We start from the raw sequence: 16,903 nt of genomic DNA, 5'->3' as shown, positions 1-16,903 counted from the left end.
CCTGATTACAGTCTGGAAAACCAATGAAATGTGAAAGATACTAACATCACAAGGACATACCACGCGTACCTATACCGAAAGTATTACAGTAACACGAAAATGGGTGTGGCACCTGACGGACAATGTATTGTAAAACTGACGATATCTCGGAAAATTATCCTCAGATTTGTATGAAACTAAGCTCATTTTACAAAGAATTTGAAATGACCATAAAAGAAATTTCGATTTTTTGAGCCGATTTCGCACATGTCTACCCTTAACATTCTCTATGGCCTCTGTGTTTAGCCTTTAATGGTATCTGCTTGTGCCGGCCGCGGTGGTCTCTCGGTTCTAGGCGCGCATTCTGGAACCGTGCGACTGCTACGGTCGCAGGTTCGAATCCTGCCTCGGGCATGGATGTGTGTGATGTCCTTAGGTTAGTTAGGTTTAAGTAGTTCTAAGTTCTAGGGGAATAATGACCACAGCAGTTGAGTCCCATAGTGCTCAGAGCCATTTGAACCATTTTTTTATCTGCTTGTGACTGTCAGTGCTTGAGTCCTATAAAAATGAATATGGCTGCAAAGCATGTTTCACAGAAGCTGATTTGTCAAATTCTACGGTTCTACAGTTGTCCTTGAGCTCTTCTGGTCTTTTTCTTTGACCATTGCTTTTTCCAGCGGTCTGTGAGCATCCTTTACCAATTTTACGTGATTCTGTATCTTCTAAGTCGATTTGTAGATTATCGTGATGTTCCATTTTGTCAAGATACACTCCTGGAAGTTGAAATAAGAACACCGTGAATTCATTGTCCCAGGAAGGGGAAACTTTATTGACACATTCCTGGGGTCAGATACATCACATGATCACACTGACAGAACCACAGGCACATAGACACAGGCAACAGAGCATGCACAATGTCGGCACTAGTACAGTGTATATCCACCTTTCGCAGCAATGCAGGCTGCTATTCTCCCATGGAGACGATCGTAGAGATGCTGGATGTAGTCCTGTGGAACGGCTTGCCATGCCATTTCCACCTGGCGCCTCAGTTGGACCAGCGTTCGTGCTGGACGTGCAGACCGCGTGAGACGACGCTTCATCCAGTCCCAAACATGCTCAATGGGGAACAGATCCGGAGATCTTGCTGGCCAGGGTAGTTGACTTACACCTTCTAGAGCACGTTGGGTGGCACGGGATACATGCGGACGTGCATTGTCCTGTTGGAACAGCAAGTTCCCTTGCCGGTCTAGGAATGGTAGAACGATGGGTTCGATGACGGTTTGGATGTACCGTGCACTATTCAGTGTCCCCTCGACGATCACCAGTGGTGTACGGCCAGTGTAGGAGATCGCTCCCCACACCATGATGCCGGGTGTTGGCCCTGTGTGCCTCGGTCGTATGCAGTCCTGATTGTGGCGCTCACCCGCACGGCGCCAAACACGCATACGACCATCATTGGCACCAAGGCAGAAGCGACTCTCATCGCTGAAGACGACACGTCTCCATTCGTCCCTCCATTCACGCCTGTCGCGACACCACTGGAGGCGGGCTGCACGATGTTGGGGCGTGAGCGGAAGACAGCCTAACGGTGTGCGGGACCGTAGCCCAGCTTCATGGAGACGGTTGCGAATGATCCTCGCCGATACCCCAGGAGCAACAGTGTCCCTAATTTGCTGGGAAGTGGCGGTGCAGTCCCCTACGGCACTGCGTAGGATCCTACGGTCTTGGCGTGCATCCGTGCGTCGCTGCGGTCCGGTCCCAGGTCGACGGGCACGTGCACCTTCCGCCGACCACTGGCGACAACATCGATGTACTGTGGAGACCTCACGCCCCACGTGTTGAGCAATTCGGCGGTACGTCCACCCGGCCTCCCGCATGCCCACTATACGCCCTCGCTCAAAGTCCGTCAACTGCACATACGGTTCACGTCCACGCTGTCGCGGCATGCTACCAGTGTTAAAGACTGCGATGGAGCTCCGTATGCCACGGCAAACTGGCTGACACTGACGGCGGCGGTGCACAAATGCTGCGCAGCTAGCGCCATTCGACGGCCAACACCGCGGTTCCTGGTGTGTCCGCTGTGCCGTGCGTGTGATCATTGCTTGTACAGCCCTCTCGCAGTGTCCGGAGCATGTATGGTGGGTCTGACACACCGGCGTCAATGTGTTCTTTTTTCCATTTCCAGGAGTGTATTTCCTATGCGTGCTTAGCGAAAGGCAGGAAATCATTCAATTTCACAGGCGCTTCTACATAGCTATGACTTCTGCGCGGCGGTGTAACGCTGTTTCTACTGCAGCAGACTAATAACTATTCTCTAGCAATGCATTGGTAAGGTATGTAAATTCCGCGTCGAGCAGCTCTGGTTCAGAGACGTTCCTTGTCCTTCCAAAGTTTTTGTCAAGTATCACGGCATGGTTTGTGTTGGTTCGAATCCCGGTGTAGCTAACGTTCTGTGTACGTGTTTTTTCGATACACTTTATGGCCTAAGATACCATCTTCTTTCTTGAAAACTAGCACAAGGAAGTTTAATATTCCTCCTCAATCCTCCTCCACGATAAATTGAACCTTTTCTTATTAATGCCGTTGAGGTTGTACAGGAAGGCCATAGAAATTGTTAAACACCACAGGAATTTCAGTCGGAAGCAGGAGAGCGTGAAATTGAATGATATCTGCAGCAGAGGGTGCTAGCCTTTCTAACAATACCACCATTTGCAAAGTAGGTTAGAAATCAGATTAATAATGTTGCTCACGCAGCATATGTTCGCATTATCGGGCAACAACAAAGTTATTGACTGTGAATGGTATCGTCAGAATGGAAATAATGAAGTCACTGTAAAAAAGTCATTAATTTTGGCACTTATATTGAATGGATTCCCACGTATAGTTCGTCGAAGTTGTTATGGCTCATCTTGTTGATTCTAGGATGATTCAACTACGACTGCTAGAAGGTCCAGATCTGTGTTTTAGCAATATGTGAAGACCTAACAAGTGCGTTTTCAAGGAAATTCTTAATGATCAAACAATCCCAGATCAGAACAATGGCATGGTAGAAATAATTTTTGACCAGGTGTTCACTATCTATATTTTTATTGAACTTCTTGTAAATTCACATATACTTCTTCTTAATTGTCACATCATCAAGAAAACAGTTTTGTATCAATCTTCATATATTTAATTTCCACTTTAACCAAACACAAGACTTGACTGTTCTTTTACAAAGCGAAATAACAACTTACCTTCTGCAAAGCGAAACAAAGACTGCTCTGTGCGCATTCGCGCCAAAACGGTTACAAGTAAGTCAAAGATTATGACATTCTCGCAGAAATGAATACACACAAGAACCATATCACCGTAATATATCGATACATCGGAGTACCTGTACATTAATAAAACCAAATGTGAATATTGTCACAAAAATATGTCTGTTACTTCGCAAAAAAGTAGTACGATATTACAGTTATCGAGAACTGGGGTTGGAGTGCCGTAATGGTCACGTAAATAAAGAACCATTACACCTTGCGCCATGGCGTAAGAGCAGAAGAGGACGATGGCAGTCGACAACGAACAAACTCGCTCAGGATTGCGAAGCATGTGACGTCACGACACTGTGCGAGAGCACGCGTAAACGGAACTTTGCTGCAGTCAGTAGCGATCCAGTATGTGAAGCGAACACTCAAAGAGGCTGTGGTCCCCATTGAAAATGTTTTCCGCAAATAAGGACGAAACGTTGGGCTTTAATGGGAAATGCACTCGACCATGGCATAAAAGCCGGAATTTTTTATTAACTGTGACATTTCCAGCCATGAAAGGTCAGAATTTACAGTGTAGATGGTACATTCTACAGAAAATTAACAAGCTGGTCCTTTTATTGCTTTACCCCAATTTTCTTTTGATTTTTATGGTAACACACACTACAGCTGATTGCGTTTGTAACCTCCTTAGACTGATGCTCCTCTAGTATTCATGGTTGTAGCCAAGTTCTTATTTAGTGCATACCTAATCATTTTAAATGAGAGAACTGCTTTCATGTATGTCTCTGCTCTAACGCTACAAAACACAATACGGTTGAGAAAAGTTAGATTCCCGCCGCCTAGCGTGTACGAAATAATGCTTACACTAATTACTCAGTGCTTAGGATAGTTCCATTGGGACGACGTACCACTGGTGACGGGGTATGTGTAAGGATCATATGTTATTGCTAGTGGACTCCAGACAGTGGCACTAAAGATAAAATACAGTAAAATACTGCACACGGCTCTGGCTATATGTGTCCTTCGTTAAGAAAAGCATCATCTTTATTCTATAGCAGAAGCTCTTGCCTCTAGATTGAGGTTAACAGGCATACTCTGCTTTTGTAGATGTACGTGACATTACAAACAAGAAGGAGAACTGTGTCCTTCGTTAAGAAAAGCATCATCATCATTCTATAGCAGAAGCTATTGCCTCTAGATTGAGGTTACCAGGCATAATCTGCTTTTGTAGATGTACGTGACATTACAGACAAGAAGGAGAAATATGCTAGCTATTTGCTCGAATATTTGTAAACCTGACCAGCGATAATGGAATGATTCATTTCAAAAGGAATGTGCGCTTATCTCCCTAACGCTAGTAACGAGTAACTGCATCTTGGAAACCACTGGCTGTGTTTATATTTCACAATTTCTCACACTATTATCTTTTTAAAGTCACGGCGGCTCTCTTCTGAAACTTCCTGCGCACTGTTAGAAACTAAGTTCTTTCATTTAAATAACGATTTATATCTCTTTCCGAATCGCAACAGGACTCTACGATGCCACATGTAATTTTTCACAGGAAGTACAGAGCCTACTCTGGGGCATCAATCGGTGACAGACACTCGACGCTTCTACAGGGTGTTTCAAAAATGACCGGTATATTTGAAACGGCAATAAAAACTAAACGAGCGGCGATAGAAATACACCGTTTGTTGCAATATGCTTGGGACAACAGTACATTTTCAGGCAGACAAACTTTCGAAATTACAGTAGTTACAATTTTCAACAACAGATGGCGCTGCAGTCTGGGAAACTCTATAGTACGATATTTTCCACATATCCACCATGCGTAGCAATAATATGGCGTAGTCTCTGAATCAAATTACCCGAAACCTTTGACAACGTGTCTGGCGGAATGGCTTCACATGCAGATGAGATGTACTGCTTCAGCTGTTCAATTGTTTCTGGATTCTGGCGGTACACCTGGTCTTTCAAGTGTCCCCACAGAAAGAAGTCACAGGGGTTCATGTCTGGCGAATAGGGAGGCCAATCCACGCCGCCTCCTGTATGTTTCGGATAGCCCAAAGCAATCACACTATCATCGAAATATTCATTCAGGAAATTAAAGACGTCGGCCGTGCGATGTGGCCGGGCACCATCTTGCATAAACCACGAGGTGTTCGCAGTGTCGTCTAAGGCAGTTTGTACCGCCACAAATTCACGAAGAATGTCCAGATAGCGTGATGCAGTAATCGTTTCGGATCTGAAAAATGGGCCAATGATTCCCTTGGAAGAAATGGCGGCCCAGACCAGTACTTTTTGAGGATGCAGGGACGATGGGACTGCAACATGGGGCTTTTCGGTTCCCCATATGCGCCAGTTCTGTTTATTGACGAAGCCGTCCAGGTAAAAATAAGCTTCGTCAGTAAACCAAATGCTGCCCACATGCATATCGCCGTCATCAATCCCGTGCACTATATCGTTAGCGAATGTCTCTCGTGCAGCAATGGTAGCGGCGCTGAGGGGTTGCCGCGTTTGAATTTTGTATGGATAGAGGTGTAAAGTCTGGCGCATGAGACGATACGTGGACGTTGGCGTCATTTGGACCGCAGCTGCAACACGGCGAACGGAAACCCGAGGCCGCTGTTGGATCACCTGCTGCACTAGCTGCGCGTTGCCCTCTGTGGTTGCCGTACGCAGTCGCCCTACCTTTCCAGCACGTTCATCCGTCACGTTCCCAGTCCGTTGAAATTTTTCAAACAGATCCTTTATTCTATCACTTTTCGGTCCTTTGGTTACATTAAACCTCCGTTGAAAACTTCGTCTTGTTGCAACAACACTGTGTTCTAGGCGGTGGAATTCCAACACCAGAAAAATCCTCTGTTCTAAGGAATAAACCATGTTGTCTACAGCACACTTGCACGTTGTGAACAGCACACGCTTACAGCAGAAAGACGACGTACAGAATGGCGCACCCACAGACTGCGTTGTCTTCTATATCTTTCACATCACTTGCAGCGCCATCTGTTGTTGAAAATTGTAACTACTGTAATTTCGAAAGTTTGTCCGCCTGAAAATGTACTGTTGTCCCAAGCATATTGCAACAAACGGTGTATTTCTATCGCTGCTCGTTTAGTTTTTATTGCCGTTTCAAATATACCGGTCATTTTTGAAACACCCTGTATGATACAGGCAGCAAAAACGAATACGTCTCAGAAATGAACTGCTCGGTTCTGAGCCTATACAGCTTGGTTTCTCTGTGCAAACTCAGTGACACTTATCTGTAGTATGCAGCTAATAACGCCGCTTTCGGTAGGACTTTAAACTTAAAGCTACAGCTATCAGCTTTGAGCAGAAAGATAAAAGAGGAACTAGATACGGGTAGCGGAATTGTTACTCCGGGTTGAGTTTGAAGAAGTGTGCAAAGTTCGAAGTACCAAGTACCAAGTTTCAAACCAGTATCATAATGACTGTAACAGATGACAGTGGTAAACTTTCGAGCTGCCTCATGAATATTACGTTTTAGTGAATTTGCTGCTGGGAAAAGTCACACTAGATATGGTACACGGACTAAGGTACATAATTGTTATTAGTGTGCTTATGATTTTTCGTTAACGTCATGGAAATTTCAAATGACACAAAGCGAATTCCATCTTCAGCTGCATCGTTAACGTTTTTCTTGAACTATGTTGTGTCATCTGTCAAGCGTTTTATCCGTTTTGTAAGGGTTGGCATTCTGTTACAATTTCCTTTTAGCAATTAAACTGGATTTCAATCAATTATGGTTTGTTAACTACATCTTTAGTAATATGCTGTACAAAAGATTTTCCGAGAGCTAGCTAATTGTTCGGTAACTGATTTAAAGTTCTTACAAAACTTACGTCCGGACCTTGTCTAGAGATTCGTATTTCGGGCAACGTGTCATTTGTTCCTTTTACGGAGTTTTTTGGAATGACACCATGTGATGCTGTTGATGGAAATTGTTCGTCATATAGGGATGTCAGTTTTGGCGATTTTGCTTCTGCAGAGGATTATATTGTCTTACCATATCTGTAACATTAATTACCTGATCAGTGGTGTAGATACATACGATGTCTATAGATGATAGGACCAATTTTAAGCTCTTTGATTGTCTGGGCATTTATTCGTATACAGATCTTTGCAGTGCGTGGATAAAAAACAAACAAATACTCACACTTTGGATTCAAATGAGCAGTCATATGCAACATTGAGGGTGTGCTACATAATAAGGAGCACCGAAGTGGGTTATTTAGAGGCAATTGGAACTCTCATTAACAGCTTTATTTCGTAAAAGAGAAGGTTTAGAGCCACATAATGGATTTAGCAAGAAGCAAATGGGTAAGAAAATGAGCAAAAACGGACTGTAGACATGAATCAGGAAAATGGAGTGAATGAGGCCCACAATTTGGCCAGGCACATAGTATCTTCTACACTTCTTTCTGTGATAGAATCGTTGTAGACACTTAGATTGGTCACATACTTGTGTGAACAGCCATGTCAGATTTTATTTTCAAGTGCCATTGTGCTAACCCGACACCTGGTGAAGAAGCTCCTCTGTACGTCCCGTTGACTCACTCCCTCACTGACAACCTCCTGTTTTCACTTGGGTAATACGTTCTGAAAAATTAACGAGATATATAATGCGATCCTATGCATACACAGAAATTTGAAAAATTGGGTTAGTTACTATTTGAAACGAATGTAGTTTGAAAATAGAATGTAGCACAAAAATTCCAAGAAAAAAATTAGTATTAAGTAATACTCAACGTTCTTCGCGCTCAGATGAACATTTAGTCGAAAATTAACTGAAGTGAATTCAACTTTTTTGTAAATACGCTTTTCTTAACCAGCGAATGATTTACAGCAACGAAGCTGATTGACGTACTAGTAAAGCGACAAAGAAAAACAAATGGTAATGGAAAAATGGATTATCAAGTAACTTTTATAAGGCTGTGGTATAACAACGCGACAATATATGACCATCAATAATCTAGAATCAGAATTATGAAGATAGTTGCATCTTCTGCCTATAAATATTTATAGATGAGATACAAGGCAAATTTGTCATACCTGAATTAAAGGTTAAAAAGAAAAATGAAGAGTTTAAAGAATATAGAACGGAATGACAAGTCAGAAGACTAAAACTCGAGAACGTTAGAACATTGCAAGAATGTCATCTTAAAAGGAGATCTCAAGATGCCTGTAGATAGATAGATGGTTAGAAGAAAATTCTACGTAAATTAGAAGAGAGAAAAAAAAGTTAATACTATTTAAAATAGTCTCTATGAAGAGCATCCTAAGACAATCAAATTCCATTAATCAACTTTAGGGCACTATTGACATGACGGTAGGTTGCATCAAATTTGGATATACAATTTTATAGCTAGTGAGCAACAAGTTTACTGGATACATATTTAACATTAAATGGCATTATCTCCTGCCTGTCACCATTTTTACTAATCTCATTTATTTAGTGCATGCTGCATATTCTCAGGTGTGCACCTGATCTATTTTCATCCTCAAGGTTTAGTGCGAAAGGTAAATTAAATTACAGCAGTAGCTGACAGTGGTAGCTATCATTAAATGTTGCTTATTTTGTACGAATTTGTAATGTACTAACTACCAATGTTAGTAACTGAAGTTTATGATAATTCCGCAGAATGATCCAATGATACGTGTAGTAATTTCTATAAGCCAACTGGCGATTTAGAGTTCCTTTCCTCAACCGGTAAAAACGAAAACTTTATAGGATCAAATTTGTTGTCCGTCTATCTGTCCGTTCTCTTAAGACCCTCACCCGGAAACTTTATAGGATCAAGTTTGTTGTCTGTCTATTTGTCCGTTCTCTTAAGACCCTTATACGAGCAAATACTGCGGTCCCTTGGAGCTGTAAAAATTTAAGCTTCTAAGTCAATGAAGCCATGCATGTCACATATTTTCACCTCGCAAACTCATTCATCAAAAACTATAGGCTAAATATCTACATTCATAATTAAATCTGTTGATAACTTTAAGAGGACACGTCCTACTCGCAGATATCCGGTTTCTGTTATGATGTTGAAAAATAACCTTATAATTCTTTTATAAAACGATTATAGTTGCACAGAAGACAAGAGCAAGTAATTAGTTTTCTAGTGGAGACAGTATCTCTGATATCATTTATAACGTTACTTGACAGCAGACGAGATGCATGACCAGGAACCTATCCACACCCACAATATAACAATATCTGGTGAAATATTGTACAGACCCTGTCACAGTTGCATGTTGGTTCTACAACAGAAAGGAACTGACTTCAGGAAGGTTTTCCGCTATCACATTAGAAAGTATGCCAAAGCAAGGACGTAGTCACGTGTGGGTTTTATGAAATAAGAAAACGCTGATACGTCGTAATGGACGGATTTGTCTAATATAAAACTTCAGACTCATTCCCTTCCTCAGTAGCGAAATAATTTCACACAAGATTTTTTCCGCTTTGCTTGTGTGTCTCCATATTGCAGTTTCTTGTATTTTGTGGCAACACCTCATTTTTTTTATACTTTCTGCATATATTTATTTATTTTGCCTGTGTTGACTGCTCCTATGTTCTTAAACATGTAGTCCATCAACAGATCATCTGAATTCTTATAAGTACGTTTAAAATTAGTTGCGACTTTGGCTCAGTGGAGGCGATGTGACGCCTCTGCCCAGGTAAAACCACTGACGAGCCAGTTTTCCTTCCATGCAGCCAGCGGTTCGGTTGGTAAGGCGCCCCTCTTCCTAGGTCGTGGATAAACAATACCACAAGGAGTCACGCATCAGATGCATCTATGTTCGTCAGCTATCGTTGTAAAGTGTTTATTTTCTGGCCTTGAAGTGTTCTGCATTCGTCAGGTATTGTGAACAACTCTCTTGTGATTGTGTTGCATTTATAATAATAGCGCATCACTTCTGAACACGAGATTCGCTATAAAAGCGATCGTTCAAGGACACATTCACTGGGTATGAAGAAATGTTTCTGCTGCAAAATATTTCTCTCAATTCTACAATAATAATGGACACTGTGCGAAACCAATCTGTTGTGATAGATAAAGCTACAACAATGCAGCGGGGGAAGGTGTATATTTTGCTCTGTATACAAAGCGTTCCACTCATAAAGTTGATTCTACCATGTATAATGCAAAGTTAATGGAACCTGTCGTACTATACAAGCCAACCTAGCAGGTCAAAAAACTGGCTGACAGTAAAGGACATAGTTTAATCAGGCTCCCTGCATATCACTCTCATTTCAATCCAACTGAGACTGTATGGGCCTCAGCGAAAATTATTGTGAGACAAAACCACAAGAAGTCTACGCCCGGTGAGGTTGAAATGCTGATAAAAGAAGCCATTGCAAATGTTACTCCATGGTCTCGAGTTGTCAGCCATACCAAGAAGTTAGTGGAGGAGACATGGATTCATGAAGGACTATGAGAAGTTTTGAGTAATACGTAACTTCTCTTGTTCCCACGTTAAAATCTGCTTGTTTTGCCGAACGACAGCAGAGATTACAAATGCTCATCTCATTAATATTCCAACGCAATGGAACTTGCTACGGAATCCTGAAACAGCGTAAATTATTATTAAACTACCAACTGAAGGGAAGACAAGTCAGTAGTTTAGAAAAATCCCATCTCAGAATTAAAAATAAACGTTAACATCTTCACTTATAATGTTACAAAACCCACAGCATTTCTCATTCCACCAGCTCCCTATTGTTCTCAAATATTACATTATTTCATGGAAAAATATCTGTAGTTTCTTTAGTATCACGTTTGATGTGGAAGTTCTGCATGTTAATCATAAAGTTAAATATCCTCCACTTTATGTGCTATCATATGCCAAAATCTTGTTTCAGTACTTCTGACCGTTTGCGAAATGCGAGGAATTTAAGAATATGCCATTCCTGCTTGTCCGCTGGCGCACGCTTTCGTGACGTAGTGGTTCACATACATTCAATTTCTCTGAATTGTAGACAAATAACGACAGCCTTCCAAGTTCAAAGGATAATTCAGTATGTTGTGTGCTTTTCATACGCATCAACATATGACCTATCACACACCAAACGAAAATTCATAGCGACCCCTATTTTTCATTGCAAACTTCAAGAATTTCTTGCAGTATCTTACCTAATACTGAATATCACAATAATCATGACCATAAACGGAATGATAGGCAGTTCATCACGAAGCTGACGATTTAAGCTGTAAGATGTGCGAGAATCAGAGTGTATTACTGAATAGTTTCTTCAAAATCTTTTGAGAAAATTTGCAGGCTTGAGCGCTTGTGCGGCTTGATGTTCATGCAGGCATGCGAACCTGCGAGGTTCCGCAGCGAGTAGGTCCGGGCTTACTGTCACCTGGTGACGTGTTGAGCACAAGCTGGCAACTACGCGTCCTTGCCCTCGCTCTGTACACAACTGTCAAAAGTCGCAACTTATCTTAAACGCACTGTAGATGCAACAGCTCTGAAGCTCCTTACGTCGGTAAAAATTGTGTTGTACGACTCAGACATAGCTTACTATACCGCTATTAACGCACGTGCAAGTGTCTGTGACATAGATTTCCTCTTTTAGAGGTCACGTGTGTTGTTCAATGTAAAATTAACAGCTGAAATGACAGCGGATTACTTCCAGTTACTTTTTTCGTGCCACCTTAGATCATTACAATTCATTGGGCCCTGCTTACGGGGACTAACACGTAAGATACTCATTGGTCTTCTGGCGATTCAGAAAACTTTAAGTAAGAGATGTCTTATAAATCTGATGGATTGATCTAGTGGGAAATGACTGTATGACTCGATAAACGCCGTAATTAATATTATCTTACACTGCTTGTATTTACTATTCAATGAATGCAGCAGAAATTTGCGCTGTCTTTTTCAATTTTATCCTCTAAATGCATCCAACGAGGTTCTGAGAGAACCACCTTCGTCTTCCTTTCACAGATCCAATTTTATATTCCCTCAGAACTTCCGCTGTACTTCCATATTAGCTTTGCCACATTCTTTCATTCCTAGTGACATGTCTTTGAATTCGCTCGATGTCTGCTGCTCTGTCTACTTGGCAAGGTCTCTACACGTTGGAGCAGGATTTTACAATTGGTCGCCCAAATACAGGGTGTTTATAAATGAATATCGGGGTTTTAGCGCTTTATAATGTTTATTACATTAAATTTACCGTTATAAATGATACGTCAAATGAAAGAGCAACTCAAACAGTTTCACCAAGAACCTTATGAATGCTCAACGTGAGCACCATTTGTTACACGGCGCACATCAAATCTATAGCCGAGTTCTTCAAAAACGTTGACAAGTGTGTCTTCAGTGATTGTAGCAACAGCTGCTTCAATCCGATTTCTTAATTCAGGGGGGTCTGCTGGTAGCGGAGGCAAGTACTCACGATCCTTGATGAAGCCCAAAGAAAAAAATCGCATGACGTTAGGTCGGGTGAACGTGGAGGCCATGCAAAGCAAGCCCTGTCATTGGGACCCTTGCAGCCTTTCCAGCGCCTGGGTACAGTGAAGTTCAACCAATCGCGTACTTCGCTATGCCAGTGAGGTGGCGCACAATCTTGCTGGAAAATGATATTCTCTGGCTCATCTACTTCCAACTGAGGGCAGAGCCGTTGCTCTGGTGTATCAAGGTAAGAACTGCCAGTTACAGTAGGTTCACCAAAAAAGAAAGGCCCATAAACTTTCCACCGGGATACGGAGCAAAAAACAGTCACTTTAGGGGAATCTCGTTGCATGTGTACCACCTCGTGACGATTTTCTGAGCCCCAGATGCGCACATTGTGAGTGTTAACACGTCCACTAAATTGAAAGGTCGATTCATAACTGAAGACAATATGATCCAGAAAATCTTCATCGTCATGAAACAACATTTCGTTTGCGAAGTTGCCACGTAATCCATGGTGTGCCGACGTTAGAGCCTGTAATAACTGTAAACGGTAAGGACGTAGCTGTAAGCGTTTTCTTAAAACTTTCAAAACAGTTGACACGGGACCTTGAAATTCACGACTAGCGTTCTGGGCTGATTTCTTTGGGCTACGAGTGAACGACTCACTCACTCGCTCAACAGTCTCTTAACTACGTCTTGGTTGTCCTGTGCTCTTACCTTTACAAAGGCAGCCAGTATCTTCAAATTCAAAATGGTTCAAATGGCTCTGAGCACTATGAGACTTAACTTCTAAGGTCACCAGTCCCCTAGAACTTAGAACTACTTAAACCTAACTAACCTAATGGCGAAACTTCCTGGCAGATTAAAACTGTGTGCCCGACCGAGACTCGAACTCGGGACCTTTGCCTTTAGGGGGCAAGTGCTGGTAGAGAAAAAGGCAAAGGTCCCGAGTTCGAGTCTCGGTCGGACACACAGTTTTAATCTGCCAGGAAGTTTCATATCAGCGCACACTCCGCTGCAGAGTGAAAATCTCATTCTGGTAACCTAAGGGCGTCACACACATCCATGCCCGATGCAGGATTCGAACCTGCGACCGTTGCGGTCGCGCGTTTCCAGACTGAAGCCCCTACAACCGCTCGGCCACATCGGTCGGCTATCTTCAAATTGATGAATGTTATTATCACTTGGAACGGATTGCGGATTGCGGCGGAAACATTGCACGCTGCGAATGCGCACTGGTGCCAAACACAACTGTTTGAGTTGCTCTTTCATTTGACATAGCATTTAAAACTGTAAGTTTAATGTAATAAATATTATAAAACGTTAAAACCCCGATATTCATTAATAAACACCCTGTATATAGTTCTCCATGCCGATGCACTGTACAGTTCCACAAGTCTGCCAACAAATGTAGTTCATTTTTATCGTTCGTCACTGCCTGTATCCGGTACAAGCCCAAATTTATGGTGCTTCATAGTAACATCCCTAGAAATTTTAAAGGAGTGTTACAGCTAATATTGTAATGGGATAGCCGGCCGAAGTGGCCGTGCGGTTAAAGGCGCTGCAGTCTGGAACCGCAAGACCGCTACGGTCGCAGGTTCGAATCCTGCCTCGGGCATGGATGTTTGTGATGTCCTTAGGTTTAACTAGTTCTAAGTTCTAGGGGACTAATGACCTCAGCAGTTGAGTCCCATAGTGCTCAGAGCCATTTGAACCATTTTGTAATGGGATAGGGTCAGGTTCTTCTTCAGATGCGAAACAAAGTGCTTTGTAGAATTCTGAATAAAGTACTACTGAACTAATATCAGAACCTTTGTGAAAAGTTTCATTCATTGATGGTGTATACGTTTTGATTAACTGTACAATGTGGCAAATATGACATTTATTTCACGAAGGAAAGTAATTACCATCCTGCGCGGGAATCAAATGCGCATGACACTACAAATACTACTAACAACGTCACATCAGTACGTCCTCTAATGAAATGTGTTACGTATAATTCGTGGCAATTCAAGAATGAAATTTAAATTAACGTTTAGATTAAGTTTTTCCCTCTTGAGGTATATTTGTTTTGTATAGAAGAGTTCTGAAGCAAAACCAGGCACTCATGTAACTAGAGGCTGTGTCGCATATAAGACGAAGAGCGAAATGTTTGCAACTGTTGAAATGACGAGCTCCACACTATTACAGTTATGATTACTAGCATTAATCATAATCCGTTGAATTACCCAATATTTCATGAACGATTCAGGATATCGTGGCTTTTAGACTTAGTGACAGTACTGAGTGGTGGGAGTATTTAGTTTCCTGACCGATGAATGCATCTTTTTGTCTATATATTAAGTAACTACATTTTCTTTTTCAAGAGATACAATATATTTTCACCCCATTTCTCTGTAAACATTGCATAACTGGTTAAGGCCCTGGAGACAGATTTTCGTCACACACTCATCACATCTTATGGCTATTTTTGCAACCGTTGACATTGTAAACTATACCATTATAACGTTTTCGTAGGTTATCGTATACTACAGACAAAAAGTACATGGTACATTTGTGTAAAAATGTTGCCGTAAGAGACGCAAATATTATCCACAATATTCTCCCTATGAATACCAGCAACGGCCGGAAAGTACGGCCAGATATTTGCTTAATTTGTGAAACATGGAAGGGGTCCACGTTACTGGTATTAAGCACTTAAAAGCAAATGAACGTCGTTGTGCAACTGGTAAACAAAGTAAACAAACTAATACAGAATGTAACACTACCTTTACACAACATTGTTTGAGGTTGAAGTGTTGTATCTGTGTGTTTGGCACGTTGTAAGTTCCGTGTGTGAACCAGTACATGAGAAATAGAGACGCCATGGGTCCGGGCGTGCAGCAGTTTCAGATTCCGAGAATCATAAGGGACGAGAGAGAGAGAGAGGGAGGGAGGGAGGGGGGGGGGAGAACATTAGATTTGTAATAGATTATCGAACTATATGAAACGTTTGATGTCATAAATGTCAGAGGCATAAGGATCAAAAATGATTCCTGAAAGCCCTGTGACTGAATAAATTGAAAGCCTGATACCGAAAAAACCACGTTTATCGTATACTGCAGCAGTTTCAGATTCCGAGAATCATAAGGGACGAGAGAGAGGGAGGGGGGGGGGGAGAACATTAGATTTGTAACAAATTATCGAACTATATGCAACGTTTGATGTCATAAATGTCAGAGGCATAAGGATCAAAAATGATTCCTGGAAGCCCTGCTGACTGAATAAAATGAAAGCCTGATACCGAAAAAACCAGATCACAAAACGAAAAAAAACTAATAAAGTAGGAATAAAAGGAAGTTTCTCTGTAAATGGCAATTCTATCGCTACCATTTCTATGTGTAATTTTATTTATTTTTTATGTCTTCACTTTCAACGAGAAAAATAGTTTGCCAGCTACGGCCCTACTAGAAAATCTCCTCCTAAAACGATGGAGAATGTGATGGAAAATTAACTTCTGCTCACCTGCGAAGAGTGTGGCGACGTCCGGCGTGTGAGAGACGCGGACTGTGGTTTAACGAGAGCGCGGCGACTACCGCTGATAGCGGAGACCCCGTCACACAGTCATGAGCCTGTTTGCTGTCTCTGCTCAAACAACTCCGTAATCGCCCTCCGTAAGTTACGCAACGCAGCTCCGCTAAGCGGGGTGTGGAACACAAGCAGGCGCGCCGTACCGCTACGGGTTTGCCGCTATTAAGCTGAGGACTGATTTGAAGTACCTCTCCCACCATACTACGTCCAACCGTCGTTAGCTGATCCGATGGAACTAGACTGTCTGCTCTTCCACATGAGGAATCGCAATTCGAACCGAAACTTGCTAGAAGTACATTTTACACTACTGGCCATTAAAATTGCTACACCACGAATATGACGTGCTACAGACGCGAAATTTAACCGACAGGAAGAAGATGCTGTGATATGCAAATGATTAGCTTTTCAGAGCACTTACACAAGGTTGGCGCCGGTGGCGACACCTACAACGTGCTGACATGAGGAAAGTTTCCAACCGATTTCTCATACACAAACAGCAAATGACCGGCGTTGTCGGGTGAAATGTTGTTGTGATGCCTTGTGTAAGGAGGAGAAATGAGTACCATCACGTTTCCGACTTTGATAAAGGTCGGATTGTAGCCAATAGCGATTGCGGTTAATCGTATGGTGACATTACTGCTCGCGTTGGTCGAGATCCAATGACTGTTAGCAGAATATGGAAT

At 42.2% G+C, this 16,903-nt stretch overlaps 1 protein-coding gene across 1 annotated transcript in view; it reads right to left on the bottom strand.

Moving 5' to 3' along the window:
• LOC126194976 (acetylcholinesterase 1-like) overlaps positions 1-16,208 on the bottom strand; it is a 187,051-nt gene extending 170,843 nt beyond the window's left edge. Inside the window, exon 1 of the mRNA XM_049933382.1 lies at positions 16,155-16,208. The gene's annotated coding sequence lies outside the window, so the exon portion shown is untranslated. The remainder of the gene's footprint in view (positions 1-16,154) is intronic.
• Positions 16,209-16,903: the final 695 nt, after the last annotated feature.

The sequence above is a fragment of the Schistocerca nitens genome, chromosome 7 (assembly GCF_023898315.1).
Source record: "Schistocerca nitens isolate TAMUIC-IGC-003100 chromosome 7, iqSchNite1.1, whole genome shotgun sequence".
NCBI lineage: Eukaryota > Metazoa > Arthropoda > Insecta > Orthoptera > Acrididae > Schistocerca > Schistocerca nitens.
Note: the sequence above shows the minus strand (reverse complement) of the source record. Positions and strands in the feature narration are given on the sequence as shown.